Here is a 22,837-nt window from a genome sequence, read left to right as displayed (position 1 = left end):
CATTGATAATATCCAGAAAACACAAACACAGGGGCTGTGGCAATATCTGGGATTGAGTTAACCAAAACAAAACCGGATATTTCCGGTTTCTCCAAGCATAATCAGAAAAAGAGGTGTGGAATTCGTATGCAATTAACTGAGAAAATTGCAATGAAAACATGTTTTGGAAAAAAGCAGTCTTTTCGTTAGACAAGTGCATAAAATATCATGTATACAAACAGAAATATCATGTTTGTTTCCCACAGTTCCTCTAGCTTTCTCACTAGAAAATAGGATGTGTAGAGCTGGTGACTCCATGTGGAACCAATTAGAGTTTCCCCGTACAAAATTACATGTTCCCTGATGAAAAAAAATTTCAAAACAAAAAATTCCTTCGATAATATCCAGAAAACACAAACACAGGGGCTGTTGCAATATCTGGGATTGAGTTAGCCAAAAAAAACCCGGATATTTCCAGTTTCATCCAGTCATATCCAGACAAAGTGTTGTGGAATTCGTATGCAATGGACTGAGAAAATTACAGTGACAGTGGCTTTGGAGAAAAGCAAAGTCTTTTCGTTAGGCAAGTGCATAAAATATCATGTGTACAAACAGAAATATCCTGTTTGTATGCCGCAGTTCCTCTAGTTTTCTCCCTAGAAAGTACAAATATGTAGAGCTGGTGTCTCCATGTGGAACCAGTGTTTTCCAGTAGAAAATTAAATGTTCCCTGATTAAAAAACAACTTTCAAAACAATAAAATCCTTCAATAATATCCAGAAAACACAAGCACAGGTGCTGTGGCAATCTGGGATTGAGTTAGCTAAAAAAAAAAAAACGGATATTTCCGGTTACATCCAGTCATATCCAGACAAAGTGGTGTGGAATTCGTATGCACTGGAGACACAAAATCACAGTAAAAATGGTTTTGGAGAAAAGCAAAGTCTTTTCGTTAGGCAAGTGCTTAAAATGCCATCTACATAAACAGAAATATCATGTTTGTTTGCCGCAGTTCCTCTAGTTTTCTCGCTAGAAAATGCGAATGTGTAGAGCTAGTTTCTCCATGTGAAACCAGTGAGCGTTTCCTAGTAGGAAATTAAATGTTCCCTTATAAAAAAATTTTTTTTGAAAAAAATAAAGTGCATTGATAATATCCAGAAAACACAAAAACAGTGGTTGTTGCAATATCTCTGATTGAGTTAGCCAAAACACAACCGCATATTTCCAGTTTCATTCAGTCATTTCCGGACAAAGTGGTGTGGAATTCGTATGCAATCTACTGAGGAAATTTCAGTGAAAATGATTTTGGAGAAAAGCAAAGTCTTTTCGTTAGGCAAGTGGATAAAATGCCATCCATACAAACAGAAATATCATGATTGTTTGCCGCAGTTCCTCTAGTTTTCTCCTAGAAAATATGAATGTGTAGAGCTGGAGTCTCCATGTGGAACCAATTAGAGTTTAGCAGTACAAAATTAAATGTTCCCTGATTAAAAAAAAACTTTAAAACAATAAAGTCCATCGATAATATCCAGGAACCACAAACACAGGGGCTGTGGCAATATGTGGGATTGAGTTATCCAAAACAAAATCGGATACTTCCGGTTTCATCCAGTCATATCCGGACAAAGTGGTGTAGAATTCGGACGCAAGGCTCGAGAAAATTACAGTAAAAATGGTTTTGCAGAAAAGCAAAGTGTTTTCGTTAGGCAAATGCATAAAATGCCATCTACACAAACAGAAATATCATGTTTGTTTGCCGCAGTTCCTCTAGCTTTCTCCTAGAAAATACGAATCTGTAGAGCTGGTGTCTCCATGTGGAACCAATTAGTTTACCAGTACAAAACTAAATGTTCCCTGATAAAAAAAATCTTTCAAAACAATAATATCCTTTGATAATATCCAGAAAACACAAACACAGTGGCCGTCGCAATTTCTGGAATTCAGTTAGCCAAAACACAACCTCATATTTCTGGTTTCATTCACTCATATCAGGAAGAGGTGGTGTGGAATTCGTTTGCAATGGACATACAAAATCACAGTAAAATGGTTTTGGAGAAAAGCAAAGTTTTTTCGTAGGGAAGTACATAAAATATCATGTATACAAACAGAAATAGCATGTTTGTTTGCCGCGGTTCCTCTAGTTTTCTCCTAGAAAATACGAATGTGTAGAGCTGGTGTCTCCATGTGGAACCAATTAGTTTCCCAGTAAAAATTAAATGTTCCCTGATAAAAAAATCTTTCAAAACAATAAAATCCTTTGATAATATCCAGAAAATACAAACACAGTGGATGTCGCAATATAAGGATATTTGTTTGCCCAAACACAACCATATATTTCCGGTTTCATCCAGTCATATCCGGAGAAAGTGGTGTGGAATTCATATGTAATGGACTGAGAAAATCACAGTAAAAATAGTTTGGAGAAAAACAAAGTCTTTTCGTTAGCCTAATGCCTAAAATGCCATCTACACTAACAGAAATATCATGTTTTTTTTTTCCCACAGTTCCTCTAGCTTTCTCCCTAGAAAATACAAATGTGTAGAGCTTGTGTCTCCATGTGGAAACAGTTTCCCAGTATAACATTAAATGTTCCCTGATTAAAAAAAAAATCTTTCAAAACAATAAATTCCATCTAAATACCCAGAAAACACAAACACAGAGGCTGTCGCAATATCCGGATATCATTTAGCAAAAACACAAATGGATATTTCCGGTTTCATCCAGTCATATCCGTACAAAGTGATGTGGAATTCGTATGCAATGGACCCAGTAAATCAGAATAAAAAATTTTGGAGAAAAGCAAAGTCTTTTCCTTAGGCAAGTGCACAATATGTCATCTATACAAGAAGAAATATCATGTTTGTTTGCAGCAGTTCCTCTAGCTTTCTCTCTAGAAAATACGAATGTGTAGAGCTGGTGTCTCCATGTGGAACCAATTAGAGTTTCCCAGTACAAAATTAAATGTGCCCTAATAAAAAACTTTCAAAACAAGAAAGTCCATTGATGATATCCAGAAAACACAAACAGAGGATCTGTGGCAATATCTGTGATTGAGTTAGCCAAAACAAAACCAGATATTTCCGGTATCATCAGTCATATCCCGACAAAGTGGTGGGGAATTCGCATGCAATGGACTGAGAAAATTACAGTAAAAATGGTTTTGGATAAAAGCAAAGTCTTTTCGTTAGCCTAATGCATAAAATGCCATCTACACAAACAAAAATATCATGCTTTTTTGCCGCAGTTCCTCTAGCTTTCTCCCTAGAAAATACGAATGTGTAGAGCTGGTGTCTCCATGTGGAACCAATTAGTTTCCCAGTACAAAATTACAAGTTCCCTGATAAAAAAAATCTTTCAAAACAATAAAGTCCAACGATAATATCCAGAAAACAGAAACAGAGGATCTGTGGCAATATCTGAGATTGAGTTAGCCAAAAGAAAACCGCATATTTCCGGTTTCATCCACTCATATCCGGACAAAGTGGTGTGGAATTCGTATGCACTGGAGAGACAAAATCACAGTAAACATGATTTTGGAGAAAAGCAAAGTCTTTTCGTTAGGCAAGTGCATAAAATTCCATCTATACAAACAGAAATATCATGTTTGTTTGCCACAGATCCTCTAGCTATCTCTCTAGAAAATACGAATGTGTAGAGCTGATGTCTCCATGTGGAACCAGTGAGTGTTTCCCTGTAGGAAATTAAATGTTCCCTTATAAAAAAAACTTTCAAAACAATAGAGTCCATTTATGATATCCAGAAAACACAAACAGAGGATCTGTGGCAATATCTGGGATTGAGTAAGCCAAAACAAACCGGATATTTCCGGGATCATCCAGTCATATCCGGACAAAGTGGTGTAGAATTCGTATGCAATGGACTGAGAAAATCACAGTAAAAATGGTTTTGGAGAAAAGCAAAGTCTTTTCCTTAGGCAAGTGCATAAAATGTCATGTACAAAAAACAGAAATATCATGTTTGTTTGCCGCAGTTCCTCTAGATTTCTCACTAGAAAATACGAATGTGTAGAGCTGGTGTCACCATGCGGAATCAATTAGTGTTTCCCAGTACAAAATTAAATGTTCCCTGATAAAAAAAATCATTCAAAACAATAAAGTCCTTCGATAATAACCAGAAAACACAAACACAGGATCTGTGGCAATATCGGTGATTGAGTTAGCCAAAACACAACGGGATATTTCCGGTTTCATCCAGTCATATCCGGACAAAGTTGTGTGGAATTCATATGCAATGGACCCAGAACATCACAATAAAAATGTTTTGGAGAAAAGCAAAGTCTTTTCCTTAGGCAAGTGCATAATATGTCATCTATACAAGCAGAAATATCATGTTTGTTTGCCACAGTTCCTCTAGCTTTCTCGCTAGAAAATACGAATGTGTGGAGCTGGTGTCTCCATGTGGAACCAATTAGAGTTTCCCAGTACAAAATTAAATGTTCCCTGATTAAAAAAAAAAACTTTCAAAACAATAAAGTCCATTGATAATATCCAGAAAACAAGAACACAGGGGCTGCGGCAATACCTGGGATTGAGTTAGACAAAACACAACCAGATATTTCCGGTTTCATCTAGTCATATCCTGTAGTGGAATGAGAAGGCCATGCGAAGGTGGCCACTGGCAAGCGAGCGTCAGTTAGTCAGGAATGGCTTTGAAACTGCCTGGCGACAGGCTGTGATTGGATGGATTTGAAACTGCCTGGCAACAGGCTGTGATTGGATGGCTCTGGAAACTGCCTGGCAACAGGCTGTGATTGGATGGATTTGAAACTGCCTGGCGACAGGCTGTGATTGGATGGCTGTGGAAACTGCCTGGCAACAGGCTGTGATTGGTTGGGGTATGGACCGCCCCTTGACCAGATTGGCTGGTCTTGGCTATATAAGCTGTTGTACCAACCGTAATAAACGAGTCTGCAGGCTGCTTGCCTCAAGCCTGCTCTCACTTTACTCCCGGGGTCTGTGTGTTGACTCCGCGCCTCTTGCCCCCACCATGCTGCTCTTCTCAGAAACGAACCCACTGCAACATTGTGGAGAATTCAATGGCAACAATATCCGGTCAAAGTGGTGTGAATTCCTACGTAATGGACTGAGAAAATTATACTGAAAATGGTTTTGAGAAAAGCAAAGTCTTTTCGTTAGGCAAGTGCATAAAATGTCATGTATACAAACAGAAATATCATGTTTATTTGCCGCAGTTCCTCAAGCTTTCTCCCAGAAAATACGAATGTGTAGGGCTGGTGTCTCCATGTGGAACAAATTAGAGTCTCCCAGTATAAAATTAATTGTTCCCCGATTAAAAAAAGCTTTCAAAACAATAAAGTCATTCGATAATATCCAGAAAACACAAACACAGGGGCTGTGGCAATAACTGGGATTGAGTTAGCCAAAACAAAACCAGATATTTCCGGTTTCATCCAGTCATATCCGGACAAAGTGGTGTGGAATTCAAATGCAATGGACTGAGAAAATTGCAGTGAAAACGGTTTTGGTGAAAAGCAAAATCTTTTCGTTAGGCAAGTGCATAAAATGCCATCTATAGAAACAGAAATATCAGGTTTGTTTGCCGCAGTTCCTCTAGCTTTCTCGCTAGAAAATACGAATGTGTAGAGCTGGTGTCTCCATGTGGAACCAGTTAGAGTTTCCCAGCACAAAATTAAATGTTCCCTGATAAAAAAAATTCTTTCAAAACAATAAAGTCCTTCGATAATATCCAGAAAACACAAACACAGAGGCTGTGGCAATATCAGGGATTGAGTTAACCAAAACAAAATAGGATTTTCCGGTTTCATCCACTAATATTCGGACTAATTGGTGTGGAATTCAAATGCAATGGACAGGCAAAATCACAGTAAAAATGGTTTTGGAGAATAGCAAAGTCTTTTCGTTACGCAAGTGCATAAAATGTCCTATATACAAAGAGAAATATCAGGTTTGTTTCCCGCAGTTACTCTAGATTTCTTTTTTTTTCTTTTTATATTAAACTTTTATTTAATGAATATAAATTTCCAAAGTATAGCTTATGGGTTCCAATGGCTTCCCCCCCTCCCATAACTTGCCTCCTGCCCGCAACCCTCCCCTTTCCCGCTCCCTTTCCCCTTCCATTCATGTAAAGATTCATTTTCAATTCTCTTTGTATACAGAAGTTCAGTTTAGTATATATTAGGTAAATTATTCAACATTTTGCCCATATAGCAACATAAAGTGAAAAAAACTACCATTGGATTACTAATTATAGCATTAAATAGCAATGTACAGCACATTAAAGACAGAGATCCTACATAATTTTTTTCAAATTAATTAATCTATGCCATTTCCATTTTAACACCAGGTTTTTTTTTCCATTTCCAATTCTCTTTATATACAGAAGATCAGTTCAGTATATAATTAGTAAAGACCTCATCAGTTTGTGCCCACACAGAAACGCAAAGTATAAAAATACTGTTTCAGTACTAGTTATAGCATCACTTCACTTTAGACGACACATTAGGGACAGATCCCACATGGGGTGTAAGTACACAGTGACTCCTGTTGCTGATTTAACAATTTGACACTCCTGTTCATGGCGTCAGTAATCTCCCTAGGCTCTAGTCATGAGTTGCCAGGGCTATGGAAGCCTTTAGAGTTCGCTGACTTTGATCTTATTCCGATACGGCCATAGTCAAAGTGGAAGTTCTCTCCTCCCTTCGGAGAAGGGTACCTCCTTCTTTGATGGCCCCGTTCTTTCCACTGGGATCTCACTCACAGAGATCATTCATTTAGGTCTTTTTTTTCCATGATATCTTGGCTTTCCATGCCTGCTATACTCTCATGGGCTCTTCCGCCAGATCCGAATGCCTTGAAGGCTGATTCTGAGGCCAGAGTGTTGTTTAGGACATCTGCCATTCTATGAGTCTGCTGTGTATCCCACTTCCCATGTTGGATCTTTCTCTCCCTTTTTGATTCTATCAGTTAGTATTAGCAGATACTTGTCTTGTTTATGTGATCTCTTTGACTCTTAGGCCTATCAGAGCTATCAATTGTGAGCTGAAATTGATCACTTGGACTAGCGCGATGGCATTGGTACATGCCATCTTGATGGGATTGTGTTGGAATCCCCTGGCACATTTCTAACTCCAACATTTGCGGCCAGTCCAATGACCTCTCTAAACCTGGGAGGAGATGAACAATTTGGAGCATGCTCAATCGGACTGGTTACTCTAGATTTCTAATAGACAATACGAATGTGTAGAGCTGGTTTCTCCATGTGGAACCAGTGAGTGTTTCACCTTACAAATTTAAATGTTCTCTGATAAAAAATTTTCAGATAATATCCAGAAACCACAAACACAGGGGCAGTGGCAATATCTGGGATTGAGTTAGCCAAAACAAAACCGGATATATCCCGTTTCATCCACTCATATCCGCAATAAGTTTTGTGGAATTCGTATGCAATGGACTGAGAAAATTACACTGAAAGTGGATTTGGAGAAAAGCAAAGTCTTTTCGTTAGGCAAGTCCATAAAATGCTATCTATACAAGGAGAAATGTAATGTTTATTTGCCGTACTTCCTCTAGATTTCTCCCTAGAAAATACGAATGTGTACAGCTGGTGTCTCCATGTGGAACCAATTAGAGTTTCCAAGTACAAAATTAAATGTTCCCTGAGGGAAAAAATAAATTTCAAAACAATAAAGTCGTTCGATAATATCCAGAAAACACAAACACAGGGTCTGTGGCAATATCAGGGATTGAGTTAGCCAAAACAGAACAGAATATTTCCGGTTACATCCAGTCATATCCGGAAAAAGTGGCATGGAATTTGTATGCAATGGACTGCGAAAATCACCGTAAATATGGTATTGGAGAAAAGCAAAGTCTTTTCGTTATGCAAGTGCATAAAATGTCATGTATACAAACAGAAATATCATGTTGGTTTGCAGCAATTCCTCTAGCATTCTCCTCGAAAATACGAATGTGTAGAGCTGGTGTCTCCATGTGGAACCAATTAGAGTTTCCCAGTACAAAATTAAATGTTCCCTGATCAAATATTCCTTTCAAAACAATAATGTCCATTGATAATATCCAGAAAACACAAACACAGGGGCTGTGGCAATATCTGGGATTGAGTTAGCCAAAAGAAAACTGGATATTTCCGGATTCATCCAGTCATATCCGGACAAAGTAGTGTGGAGTACTTATGCCATGGACTGAGAAAATTACACTGAAAGTGGTTTTGGAGAAAAGCGAAGTTTTTTTGTTAGGCAAGTCCATAAAATGTCATGTACACAAACAGAAATTACATGTTTGTTGCCGCAGTTCCTCTGGTTTTCTCCTAGAAAATACGAATGTGTAGAGCTGGTGTCTCCATGTGGAACAAATTAGAATTTCCCAGTACAAAATAAAATGTTCCCTGATAAAAAAAAAACTTTCAAAACAATAAAGTCCTTCGATAATATCCAGAAAACACAAACAGAGGCTGTCGCAATATCTGGGATTCAGTTATCCAAAACACAACCGCATATTTCCAGTTTCATCCAGTCATATGCAGAAAAAGTGATGTGGAATTCGTATGCAATGGTCTGAGAAAAAAACAGTAAAAATGGTTTTCGAGAAAAGCAAAGTATTTTTCTTTAGGCAAGTGCATAAAATGCCATCTATACAAACAGAAATATCATGTTTGTTTGCAGCAGTTCCTCTAGCTTTCTCCCCAGAAAATACGAATGTGTAGAGCTGGTGTCTCCATGTGGAACCAATTAGAGTTTCCCAGTACAAAATTAAATGTTCCCTGCTAAAAACATTCAATACAATAAAATACTTCGATAATATCCAGAAAACACAAACACAGGGGCTGTCACAATAAATGGGATTGAGTTAGCTAAAACACAAGCGGATATTTCTGGTTTCATCCAGTCATTTTTTAACAAAATCTAGTGGAATACGTATGCCATGGACTAAGAAAATTAGAGTGACAGTGGTTTTGGAGAAAAGTTTTTTCGTTAGGCACGTGCATAAAATGTCATGTATGCAAACAGAAATATCATGTTTGTTTGCGCAGTTCCTCTAGATTTCTCCCCAGAAAATACGAATGTGTAGAGCTGGTGTCTCCATGTGGAACCAATTAGAGTTTCCAAGTACAAAATTAAATGTTCCCTGATTAAAAAAAAAAACTTTCAAAACAATAAAGTCCTTTCATAATATCCAGAAAATACAAACACAGGGGGTGTTGCAATATCTGGGATTCAGTTAGCCGAAACAAAACCGCATATTTCTGGTTTCATCCACTCATATCCGGGCAAAGTGGTGTGGAATTCATATGCAATGGACTGAGAAAATTACATTGAAAATGGTTTTGGAGAAAAGCAAAGTCTTTTCATTAGGCAAATGCATAAAATGTGATGTATACAAACAGAAATATCATGTTTGTTTGCCGCAGTTCCTCTAGCTTTCTCGCTAGAAAATACGAATGTGTAGAGCTATTGTCTCCATGTGGTGCTCGGCGCCGTCCTCGTCCAGCAAGAGACAGAGACCGAACACTTTGCACGGGGTTCCTTTATTGCTCGGCAAGCAGGAGATCCAGCTTCGATCTCTTCTGGGCAGGAACTTCCCTTACACCCGCGTAGCAAGGGTTTATATGCACAATACACGTCACAAATCAGGTGATAGGCTAGAAGCGCGGGGATAGGACAATCTCGTGGCAAGGCGGGAAGGAGCGAGCTAGAGCGGGAAATCTAAGGCGGGAAGGAGCGAGCAAGAGCGGGAACTCCCTGAGATGAGGAAGAACCCGGAAGCAGGGAGTCGGCGCCATCTTAGGGGCACGGTTCCTCCGGTCTGGTTCCCTACATCTCCCTCCTTTTGTTTTTGCACAAATCACATCCCCGACGGCCCTGGCTCATGAGGGCCGGGAGAATATTTACTAGGCAGAGAGTAGAGGTGCATACCCAGCGTGCTTGTGATCCGTTAGTTACGGAACTTCAAGGGCCTGGCCACAACCCCTGATGTCTCCGTTAGGGATCAGTTTTTATTCCCTTTTGCTGGGGCAGGCTGGGAATTGAACCTGCATGCATATGCATATGCTCTCCCAGGACCCCCGGAACCCCCGGGTGGACTCCTGCTGCAGTACCTTTGGTCTCGCATACCCAGTTTTCGCTCCCCGTCAGGGATGGGTGATACAGCCCAATGAATGAGAGGGGGAACAAGACAACTCGAGGAAGGTGTGTGCCTGATGGAGGCATTGTCCATATGTGAGGCGTGAGTAGGGATGGGGGGACGAGGGTTTTAATCGCTGGTATGGACCCGGTCATAAGTCATGCGAGCCAGCATGGCATATGCATCCGGATCACGGTGATGGAGAGCAGCATACGCTGCCGCGCGGAACTGATGTCTGACGCTCTCCAACTTGTTGTTGATGAAGGAGCTCACCCAGCGAAGTACACAGGGACGTCTCGTTGTTTTGTTGCAATTTGTCGTCCTGTGAGAGCGTGGTAATCTCGGTTATCTCGGGGGAGATGTCGTCCGTAGGTGATAGAGGTGTATCTTGCGGCGGCGGGGCTGTTTTTCTGACCAATCTTTCCGGTATCCAGAGAGGTTCTCTTCCAGATTCCTGTGGGAAGACACAGACCGCGCCTCGGTTCCAGCATAATACCGGATCCGGGCCGTACCACTTTCCCGTGAGGACATCTTTCCAACGGACATAGCCTCGTGAAGATGGCTCCTTTAACATGTGTCTCTCAGCGGGGGACATAGAATGATCTGTCAAATTCAAAAAGTTTATAGTAAACAGTGCAAGGGAGAGGCGCATTCGAGGGGTTTTGCCCGTGGCAATTCCCTCCTTTTGTTTTAAGAGAAAAGCCTTGAGGGTTCGATGAGCCCTTTCAATTATGGCCTGTCCCTGAGGGTTATAAGGGATTCCAGTTTTATGTTGTACCTGCATACGGGTGCAGAAATCTTGGAATGATTTACTTGTGTATGCAGGACCATTATCTGTTTTTAAAGTTTTTGGTTTGCCCCAGGCTGCCCATGCAGCAAGGCAGTGATTAATGACATGGGTGGTACGCTCACCCGTCTCCAGAGAAGCAAAAATTACTTGGGAACAGGTGTCAACTGACACATGAACATACTTTAAGGTCCCAAACTCGGATATGTGGGTGACATCCATCTGCCAGATATGTCCTGGTAGTAATCCTCGGGGATTAACCCCCACCGAAGGCACAGGGGTTAAAGTAGGGCATGCGGCACAATGGCGAACAATATCGCGAGCGGCAGCACGAGAAAGACCGAATTTGGCGGCAAGGGTTTTTGCGTTTACATGGAACTCTGAATGAAACTGGATAGCCTGCTCTTCTGGGGAAGAAAATTGGAGTATCCAAATGGGGCGTGTGGCTTGATCAGCTATAGCATTGCCTGTGGTCATGGGTCCAGGTAAGGAAGAATGAGCTCTAATATGAGTAATAAAGAAAGGAGCAGACCGATTCCAAATAGATTTTTGCAGGGTGAGGAAAACTGTCGCTACGGAGGATGAAGAATTGACTAGTCCTGCGGCCTCAAGGATAGACACAGAATTAACCACATAGCGTGAATCAGACACAATATTGACAGGTCCGGGGAAATCAGAGAAGACTTGGTTAACTATAAGAAGTTCAGTTACCTGGGGGGAGTTAGTAGCGAATTGGAATGTTTTTGGCACAGATCCTGAAACAACATATGCACCGACTCCTGTTTTAGAACCGTCGGTATACACTACTGGGGCTCCCTGTAAGGGCTTTTGGGATGTGGACTTTGGAAAAATAACTGGGTGAGACTGAACAAAGGTTAGCAAAGGATCAGAGGGTGTTCTGTTTGTAATAGTTGCGGAAGTGGAGCAGACTAAAACCGCCCAAGCATCAGTACAAGCGATTAGCACACGTACCTGTTCCATGGAATAGGGGACAACAATGGTGGATGGTTCGCGTCCAAAATGTTGGATAGCCCTCTGAATGGCTAGGAGAGTTATCTCCGCCACTGCCACGGGATAGTAACTAATAGATCTAGTAGATGACATTGAGGGATGGATCCAGAGGAGAGGCCCATCCTGCCATAGGACCGCGGTGGGCTGTTTAAGGGTGTCGAGGACCCAAAGAGTAAGGTCTCCCGCAGGGTCCCAACGTTTTAGGGCAGCTTTACTAAGGGCATCGTTGACAATTGACAGTGCTTGTTTGGCCTCAGAGGTGAAGGTTCGGGGGGAAGCAAGATCCGGGTCTCCTTTAAGTATATTAAAGAGGGGCTGCAATGCAGCATTAGGAATGTTAAGGTAGTGCCTAATCCAATTGATATCCCCTAAAAGTTTTTGTAAGTCATTTAGAGTGGAGATAGCATTGATTTTTATTTGAATTTTTTGAGGTCTAATTTGAGTAGGGGCGACTATAGCCCCAAGATAAGAAACTACAGACGACAATTGCACCTTATTAGGTGCAATATGCAGCCCTGCCCCTTCCAGCACTTGTTGGAGTGTACTGTATAAGGCCAGGAGCCTCTCTGCTGTGGGGGCTGCACACAGTAGGTCGTCCATATAATGTAGGCACCTGCAGTCGGAATATCGGTCTCTAAGAGGTTTTAGTACTTGGGCTACATAGACTTGACACATGGTGGGGCTATTAGTCATACCCTGAGGCAAGACTGTCCACTCCCAACGCTTGTCCGGTTGTTCCTGGTTCTGGGTGGGGACAGTAAAAGCAAAACGTGGGGTATCCTTTTTGTCCAATGGAATGGAAAAGAAACAATCCTTAAGATCTATTACAATAACAGGCCATTGGTTGGGAAGTGCCGAAAGCAGAGGAAGACCACGTTGCACAGGGCCCATAGGCTGCATCTGTGCGTTGACTGCCCTAAGATCATGTAAGAGTCTCCATTGACCTAATTTTTTGCGGATGGCAAAAATAGGCGTATTCCATGGAGAGGTGGATGGGATCAAATGACCAGCGTTGACCTGCTCCAAGACCAGAGTGTTGACTGCCTCCAGTTTCTCCTGAGATAGGGGCCACTGTGGAACCCAGACGGGTACGTCCGTTAGCCACGAGATGGGTAAAGGCTCCACTGGTTTAGGAGGCGAAACAGTGACCCCTAGGAAAAACCCAGGCCAACTTTACTTGGTCTTTGTTTTGGTTCAATGGGGGAAGGGTGGCCCTGGAGCTGGACACCGAGTCCCTTGCCTGGGACGTAACCCATATTTTGTAGCATAGATCGTACTGCAGGGGAAGTGGTGACCAAAGCAACATCCATTTCGGCCAGGACGTCTCTCCCCCAAAGGGAAATGGGTAGAGGTAAAATGAATGGAGAAAACTGTCCTCTATGACCCTCGCTATCCTGCCATGACAACAAGGCTGCACTGATTTTTGGGAAATGAGCAAAACCAAGTCCTTGCAAGGTTTGTTCCGCCACATTTGTAGGCCATGTACTAGGCCAGTCCTTTGTTGCTATAATGGATTTGTCGGCTCCTGTGTCTAAAAGTCCCTTAATGTCCTTGCCATTAATCTGCAACACTAAAGTGGGACGTTCATTTAAAAGCATATGTAAGCCGGTAAAATTAATGCCAGAGGACCCAAAGTTACCAGCGCCGCGAACGTGGTTTTTAGCTGGGATTAAAGAGTGAAGACTGGGCAGTAATAACATTTGTGCGATACGGTCTCCAGGATTGATTACTAAAGGTCCCTGAGGGGCCTGAACCATGATCTTTACTTTACCAGTGAAATCAGAGTCAACTACCCCGGGGATCACAGCTAGCCCTCGGAGGGCGGCGGAGGACCGACCCAACACTAATCCAACCGAATCCGGGGGCAGAGGACCGGAGCAGTCGCTCTCCACTAATTGTACCCCCATCTCCGGAGTTAAGAGGAGAGGGGAGGTGGCGCGGAGGTCCAGGCCTGCGGACCCGTGAGTGGCACGGGCTGAGGGTGCACTGGGTGTAGCGCAGACACGGGAGGTGGAACCTGAGAGTAGATTTGATTTTGGGGGCTCCTCGCTGGGTTGGGGAGCCCCCTCTGGCCGTTTTTTGGCCCCTGGGCGCTACCTGTAAGTGGGTTGCCATCGATATCGAAAGCAGAACGGCATACCTCTGCCCTATGAGGGCCCTTGCGGCAACGGCGACAAGGCTCTATGCCTGAAGGCTGTGCCGTGGAATACCCATGGCTGAGATTGGGGCAATCGCGTTTTCTGTGACCCGGTTGATGACATTGGAAGCAAAGTCCTGAAGATATGGGGGGTCGGGTCGATTTAGATTTTGGACTGTTTTCTTTGACTTTTGCCAGCATCGCAGCTAGGCCCGCATTAGTAAGTGGCCCACCGGTATCTCTGCAGTATTTTAACCAGGAGTCCAGAGATTTATGTCTATATTGTCGAAGAATGTTTTTGCACTCTTTATTAGCCTGCTCAAAAATAATTTGTTTGACCAGTGGCTGAACGTCAACCTCGGAAGGGAAAATACGCGACGCAGCCTCAAGTATGCGAGCGACAAAATCAGCGAAGGGTTCGGCCGTGCCCTGAACGATCTTGGTGAGGTGGCTAGCTGAGTCACTTGGATTGGACGCCTGCCTCCACGCACGTTGGGCACAGTTGGAAATTTGCCTGTATACTTGTCTAGGGAATTGGGTCTGGTCAGCCTGATAAGGTCCACGCCCTAAAAGCATATCAGCATTCCACGTAGGGTGGCCGTCCTCAGCATTTTCATCTGCCTGGTCATGACAGCACTCTGTATTCATAGATTGCCACAAAAGAAAGCCGCCTGGACTTAAACAGGCCCGAGCCAATTGGGTCCAGTCGCTAGGTGTTAAAATGGACTGGCCGACTGATTCAAGGAGTGACAATGTGAATGGGGCTGTGGGTCCATAGTCATGGACCGCAGCCTTAAGTTGTTTTAATACTGTCATGTCCAATGGTTCGTGCCGGGCCTCTCGCGTGCCCAAAGCCAAAACAGGGTAAGCCTGAGCGGGGGCAGCGGGAGCGCCAGTTCGCAACTGTTTCCAGGCTTGTTGATGAAACTGTCTGCCTGAAAAAGGTGGCACATTTGGGACGTTTAATGGCCATGGCGGCACGGGTGTTAGATGGGGCTGAGGCACGCCTACATGACCGCCAGTAGGAGGCGCTGCGTCTTTAATCTGATGGGCGGGCACGACATCGATAGGAGGAGCCGTAGGCACTAGAGGGCGTAAACAGGCATCTTTTAACTTTTGCCGCAGCTGCGCATACGTAGGAGGCGGGGATTTAGGATCGCCGTCCCCTTCCCCCTCAGACTCAGAGGAGGCGGAGCCACATTCGGAGCCTGAGGCCAGTGAGGAAGTCTGGCATCCCGTGTCCTTAAATTGTATGAGGTCCCGGGCGCCGTCCGAGCTCTGAGAACGAACTTCCTCGAGAGCCTCGCGAACCGCCGTAAGAGTCGGGCGGTCCGCTCCCACCGACCTCTCCTCTTGGAGGCACGCCCGCAGTAGTTCCCATAAGGGGAGAACAACGGGGTCGATATCGGGTTCCTGGGGATCGTTAACTGTGCGCCGGAGATCCTTTCCTAATTTCTCCCAAGACTCAAGAGTTATTTGGCCCTCGTGGGTGAGCCACGGCGCAAAGAAATCAACACTTCCAAGGAACCTGACAAGTGTGGTCTTAGAAACCTTAATCCCTTTGCTACGCAATAATGCTTTTAACGGATTAAGCAACATTGAATGGCTAGATGAATTTCCCATTTTCAGTTTAAAGCGGGAAGACACATCCGCTATCTTATTTTCAGTTTAAAGCGGGGAAACAAGTCTGCTATTCTTTCAGTTTAAAGCGGGGAAACAAGTCTGCTATTCTTTCAGTTTAAAGCGGGGAAACAAGTCTGCTATTCTTTCAGTTTAAAGCGGGGAAACACGTCCGCTATCTTAGGGTGCGTCCACCCTCCAACCACGAGATATACCTCACTCGCGGGGCCCAGACGGTAAGACTGACCTCGCTTACCTTCTACTTACCGGGCAACGTAGAGGAAGTTCCCCGTACGGGCCACCAGCTGCTCGGCGCCGTCCTCGTCCAGCAAGAGACAGAGACCGAACACTTTGCACGGGGTTCCTTTATTGCTCGGCAAGCAGGAGATCCAGCTTCGATCTCTTCTGGGCAGGAACTTCCCTTACACCCGCGTAGCAAGGGTTTATATGCACAATACACGTCACAAATCAGGTGATAGGCTAGAAGCGCGGGGATAGGACAATCTCGTGGCAAGGCGGGAAGGAGCGAGCTAGAGCGGGAAATCTAAGGCGGGAAGGAGCGAGCAAGAGCGGGAACTCCCTGAGATGAGGAAGAACCCGGAAGCAGGGAGTCGGCGCCATCTTAGGGGCACGGTTCCTCCGGTCTGGTTCCCTACAATGTGGAACCAGTGAATGTTTCCCAGCACAAAATTAAATGTTCCCTGATAAAAAAAAACTTTGAAAACAATAAAGTCCATCGATAATATCCAGAAAACACAGACATAGGATCTGTTGCAATATCTGAAATTGAGTTAGCCAAACAAAACCTCATATTTCCGGTTTCATCCAGACATATCCGGACAAAGTGGTTTGGAACTCGTATGCAATGGACCGAAAAAATCACAGTGAAAATGATTTTGGAGAATAGCAAATCTTTTCACTAGGTAAGTGCATAAAATGCCATATATATAAACAGAAATATCAGGTTTGTTTCCCGCAGTTCCTCTAGGTTTCTCGCTAGAAAATACGAATGTGTAGAACTGGTTTATCCATGTGGATCCAGTGAGTGTGTCCCAATACAAAATTAAATGTTCCTTAATAAAAAAAAACATTCAAAACAATAAAGTCCATCTATTATATCCAGAAAACACAAACTCAGGGTCTGTGGCAATATCTGGGATTGAGTTAGCCAAAACAAAACCAGATATTTCCGGTTTCATCCAGTCATATTTGGACAAAGTGGTGTGCAATTCGTATGCAATAATGGAGAAATTCACAGTAAATGGTTTTGGAGAAAAGCAAAGTCTTTTAGTTAGGCAAGTGCATAAAATGTGATGTATACAAATAGAAATATCATGCTTGTTTGCCGGAGTTCCTCTAGCTTTATCCCTAGTAAATAGGAAAGTGTAGAGTTGGTGTCTTCATGTGGAATTACTGAGTGTTTCCCGGTACAAAACTAAATATTCACTGATAAAAAAAAATTTCAAAACAATAATGTCCATTGATAATATTCAGAAAACACAAACACAGGGGCTGTGGCAATATCTGGGATTGAGTTAGGCAAAACAAAACCGGATATTTCCGGTTTCATCCAGTCATATCCGGACAAAGTGGTGTGTAATTCGTATGCAATAGACCGACAAAATCACAGTAAAAATGGTTTTGGAGAAAAGCAAAGTCTTTTCGTTAGTAAAGTGCATAAAATGCCATCTATACGAACAGGAATATCATGTTTGATTTCTGGAGTTCCTCTAGTTTTCTCCTAGAAAATACGAATGTGTAGAGCTGGTGTCTCCATGTGGAACCAATTAGAGTTTCACAGTACAAAATTAAATGTTACCTGATTAAAAAAAATAAAAACATTCAAAACAATAAAGTCCTTCGATAATATCCAGAAAACACAAACACAGGTGCTGTGGCAATATCTGGTATAGAGTTAGCCAAAATAAAACCGGATATTTCCAGTTTCATCCTGTCATATCCGGACAAAGTGATGTGGAATTCGTATGCACTGGATCGAGAAAATCACAGTAAAAATGGTTTTGGAGAAAAGCAAAGTCTTTTCGTTAGTAAAGTGCATAAAATGCCATATATACCAACAGGAATATCATGTTTAATTTCTGGAGTTCCTCTAGCTTTCTCCTAGAAAATATGAATGTGTAGAGCTGGTGTCTCCATGTGGAACCAATTAGAGTTTCACAGTATAAAATTAAATGTTCCCTGATAAAAAAAAAACATTCAAAACAATAATGTCCATTGATAATATCCAGAAAACACAAACACAGGTGCTATGGCAATATCTGGGATTGAGTTAGCAAAAACAAAACCGGATATTTCCAGTTACATCCAGTCATATCCGTACAAGTGATGTGGAATTCGTATGCACTGGATCGAGAAAATCACAGTAAAAATGGTTTTGGAGAAAAGCAAAGACTTTTCGTTAGTCAAGTGCGTAAAATGCCATCTATACAAAAGGAAATATCATGTTTGTTTGCCGCAGTTCCTTTTGATTTCTAACCAGAATATACGAATGTGTAGTGCTGGTATCTCCACATGGAACCAGTGAGTGTTTCCCAGTACAAAATTAAATGTTCCCTGATTAAAAAAATTTTTTTCAAACAATAGTGTCCATTGATAATATCCAGAAAACACAAACACAGAGGCTGTGGGGATATCTGTGATTGAGTTAGCCAAAACAAAACAGGATATTTCCGGTTTCATCCAGTCATATGCGGACAAAGTGTTGTGGAATTCGTATGCAATGGATCGAGAAAATCACAGTAAATATGGTTTTGGAGAAAAGCAAAGACTTTTCGTTAGTCAAGTGCATAAAATGCCATCTATACAAAAGGAAATATCATGTTTGTTTGCCGCAGTCCCTTTTGATTTCTAACCAGAATATATGAATATGTAGAGCTGGTATCTCCACGTGGAACCAGTGAGTGTTTCCCAGTACAAAATTAAATGTTCTTTGATAAAAAAAAAACTTTCAAACAAAAGTGTCCATTGATAATATCCAGAAAACACAAACACAGTGGCTGAAGGAATATCTGGGATTGAGTTAGCCAAAACAAAACAGGATATTTCCTGTTTCATCCAGTCATATCCGGACAAAGTGGTGTGGAATTCATATGCAGTGGACCGAGAAAATTACAGTAAAAATGGTATGGATAAAAGAAAAGTCTTTTCATTAGGCAAGTGCATAAAATGTCATGTATACAAACATAAAATCATGTTTGTTTGCTGCAGTTCCTCTAGCTTTCTCCCTAGAAAATACGAATGTGTAGATCTGGTGTCTCCATATCGAACCAATTAGAGTTTCCCAGTACAAAATTAAATTTCCCTGATAAAAAAAAAAACTTTCAAAACAATAATGTCCATTGATAATATCCAGAAAACACAAACACAGAGGCTGTGGCAAGATCTGGGATTGAGTTAGCCAAAACAAAACCAGATATTTCCGGTTTCATCCACTCATAGCTGGACAAAATCATGGAGAATTCGTATGCAGTGGACCGAGAAAATTACAGTAAAAATGGTTTTGGAGAAAATCAAATTCCTTTCGTTAGGCAAGTACATAAAATGTCATGTATACAAACAGAAATATCATGTTTGTTTGCCGCAGTCCCTTTTGATTTCTAACCAGAATATATGAATATGTAGAGCTGGTATCTCCACGTGGAACCAGTGAGTGTTTCCCAGTACAAAATTAAATGTTCTTTGATAAAAAAAAAAACTTTCAAACAAAAGTGTCCATTGATAATATCCAGAAAACACAAACACAGTGGCTGTGGGAATATCTGGGATTGAGTTAGCCAAAACAAAACAGGATATTTCCTGTTTCATCCAGTCATATCCGGACAAAGTGGTGTGGAATTCATATGCAGTGGACCGAGAAAATTACAGTAAAAATGGTATGGATAAAAGAAAAGTCTTTTCATTAGGCAAGTGCATAAAATGTCATGTATACAAACATAAAATCATGTTTGTTTGCTGCAGTTCCTCTAGCTTTCTCCCTAGAAAATACGAATGTGTAGATCTGGTGTCTCCATATCGAACCAATTAGAGTTTCCCAGTGCAAAATTAAATTTCCCTGATAAAAAAAAACTTTCAAAACAATAATGTCCATTGATAATATCCAGAAAACACAAACACAGAGGCTGTGGCAAGATCTGGGATTGAGTTAGCCAAAACAAAACCAGATATTTCCGGTTTCATCCACTCATAGCCGGACAAAATCATGGAGAATTCGTATGCAGTGGACCGAGAAAATTACAGTAAAAATGGTTTTGGAGAAAATCAAATTCCTTTCGTCAGGCAAGTACATAAAATGTCATGTATACAAACAGAAATATCATGTTTGTTTGAAGTAGTTCATCTATTTTCTCACTAGAATATACGAACGTGTACAGCTGGTGTCTCCATGTGGAACCAATTAAAGTTTCCCAGTACAAAATTAAATTTTCCCTGATTAAAAAAAAAATCAAAACAACAATGTCCATTGATAATATCCAGAAAACACAAACACAGGGGCTGTGGCAATATCTGGGATTCAGTTAGCCAAAACAAAACCGGATATTTTCAGTTTTATCCAATCATATCCGGAAAAAGTGGTGTGCAATTCATATGCAATGGACAGAAAAAATCACAGTAGAAATGGTCTTGGAGAAAAGCAAAGTCTTTTCGTTAGGCAAGTGCATAAAATGCCATCTATACAAACAGGAATATCATGTTTGTATTCCGGAGTTCCTCTCACTTTCTCCCTAGAAAATACGAATATGTAGAGCTGGTGTCTTCAAGTGGAACCAGTGAGTGTTTCCCAGTACAAAATTAAATGTTCCATGATAAAAAAAAAACATTCAAAACAATAAAGTCCTTCGATAATATCCAGAAAACACAATCACAAGATCTGTGGCAATATCTGGGATAGAGTTAGCCAAAAGAAAACCGGATATTTCCGGTTTCATCCAGTCATATCTGGACAAAGTGGTGTGGAATTCATATGCAATGGACCGAGAAAATCACAGTTATAATCGTTTTGGAGAAAAGCAAAGTCTTTCGTTAGGCAAGTGCATAAAATGCCATCTATACAAACAGAAATATCATGTTTGTTAGCCGCAGTTCCTTTAGATTTCTAACCAGAAAATACAAATATGTAGAGCTGGTGTCTCCATGTGGAACCAATTAGAGTTTCCCAGTACAAAATTAAATGTTCCCTGATAAAAAAAAAATCTTTTAAAACAATAAAGTCCTTCGATAATATCCAGAAAACACAAACACAGAGGCTGTCGCAATAAATTGGATTTACTTCGCCAAAACACAAGCAGATATTTCCCCTTTTATCCATTCATATCCGGAAAGAGTGGTGTGGAATTCGTATGCAATGGACAGAGAAAATCACAGTAAAAACGTTTTTGGAGAAAAGCAAAGTTTTCTCGTTAGGCAAGTGCATAAAATGTCATGTATACAAACAGTAATATCATGTGTGCTTTCCACATTTCCTCTAGCTTTATCCCTAGAAAATATGAATATGTGGAGCTGGACTCTCCATGTGGAACTAATTAGAATTTCTCAGTACAAAATTAAATGTTCCCTCATAGAAAACATTCTAAACAATAAAGACTTCGATAATATCCAGAAAACACAAACACAGGGGCTGTTGCAATATCTGGATTCAGTTAGCAAAACACAAGCGGATATTTCCCCTTTCATTCAGTCATATCCGGACAAAGTGGTGTGGAATTCGTATGCAATGGACTTGAAAAATTGCAGTGAAAATGGTTTTGGAGAAAAGCAAAGTCTTTTCGTTAGGCAAGTGGATAAAATAGCATCTATACAATTAGAAATATCATGATTGTTTGCCGCAGTTCCTTTGGAATTCTCCCAATAAAATAAGAATGTGCAGAGCTGGTGTCTCCATGAGGAACCAATTAGAGTTTCCCAGTAAAAAATTGAATGTTACCTGATAAAAAAAAAAAACTTTCAAAACAATAAAGCCCTTCGATAATATCCAGAAAACACAAACACAGGGGCTGTGGCAATATCTGGGATTGAGTTAGCCAAAACAAAACCGGATAGTTCCGGTTTCATCCAGTCATATCCGGAAAAAGTGGCGTAGAATTCGTATGCAATGAACTGAGAAAATCACAGTAAAATAGTTTTGGAGGAAAGCAAAGTCTTTTCATTAGGCAAGTGCATAAAATGTCATGTATACAAACAGAAATATCAGGTTTGTTTGCCGCAGTTTCTCTAGGTTTCTCGCTAGAAAATACTAATGTGTAGAGCTGGTGTCTCCATGTGGAACCAATTAGAGTTTACCAGTACAAAATTAAATGTTCCCTGATTAAAAAAAAATCTTTCAATGCAATAATGTCCGTCGATACTATTCAGAAAACACAAACACAGGGCTGCGGCAATATCTAGGATTGAGATACCAAAAACAAAAGCGGATATTTCCGGATTCATCCAGTCATATCTGGACAAAGTGGTGTGGAATTCATATGCAATGGACCCAGTAAGTCACAATAAAAAATTTTCCTAGAAAATACAAATGTGTAGAGCTTGTTTCAGCATGTGGAACCAGTGAGTGTTGACCAGTACAAAATTGAATGTTCCCTGATAAAAAAAATATTCAAAACAATAAAGTCCATTAATAATATCCAGGAAACAGAAACACAGTGGTTGTGGCAATGTCTGGGATTGAGTTAGCCAAAACAGAAGCGGATATTTCCCCTTTCATCCAGTCATATCCGGACAAAGTGCTGTGGAATCCATTTGCAATGGACCGAGAAAATCACAGTAAAAATGGTTTTGGAGAAAAGCAAAGTTTTTTCGTTAAGCAAGTGTATAAAATGCCATCTATACAAACAGAAATATCATGTTTGTTTGCCAACTTCCTCTAGTTTTCTCGCTAGAAAATACTATTGTGTAGAGTTGGTGTCTCCATGTGGAACAAATTAGAGTTTCCCAGTACAAAATTAAATGTTCCCTGATAAAAAAAAAAACTTCCAAAACAATAAAGTCCTTCGATAATATCCAGAAAACACAAACACAGGGACCATGGCAATATCTGGGATTGAGTTAGCCAAAAGAAAACCGGATATTTCCGGTTTCATCCAGTCATATAAGGAAAAAGTGGTGTGGAATTCATATGCAATGGACCGAGAAAATCACAGTAAAAAT

Source organism: Lepus europaeus, chromosome 21 (genome assembly GCF_033115175.1).
Source record: "Lepus europaeus isolate LE1 chromosome 21, mLepTim1.pri, whole genome shotgun sequence".
Classification (NCBI taxonomy): domain Eukaryota; kingdom Metazoa; phylum Chordata; class Mammalia; order Lagomorpha; family Leporidae; genus Lepus; species Lepus europaeus.
This window is presented reverse-complemented; position numbering follows the sequence as displayed.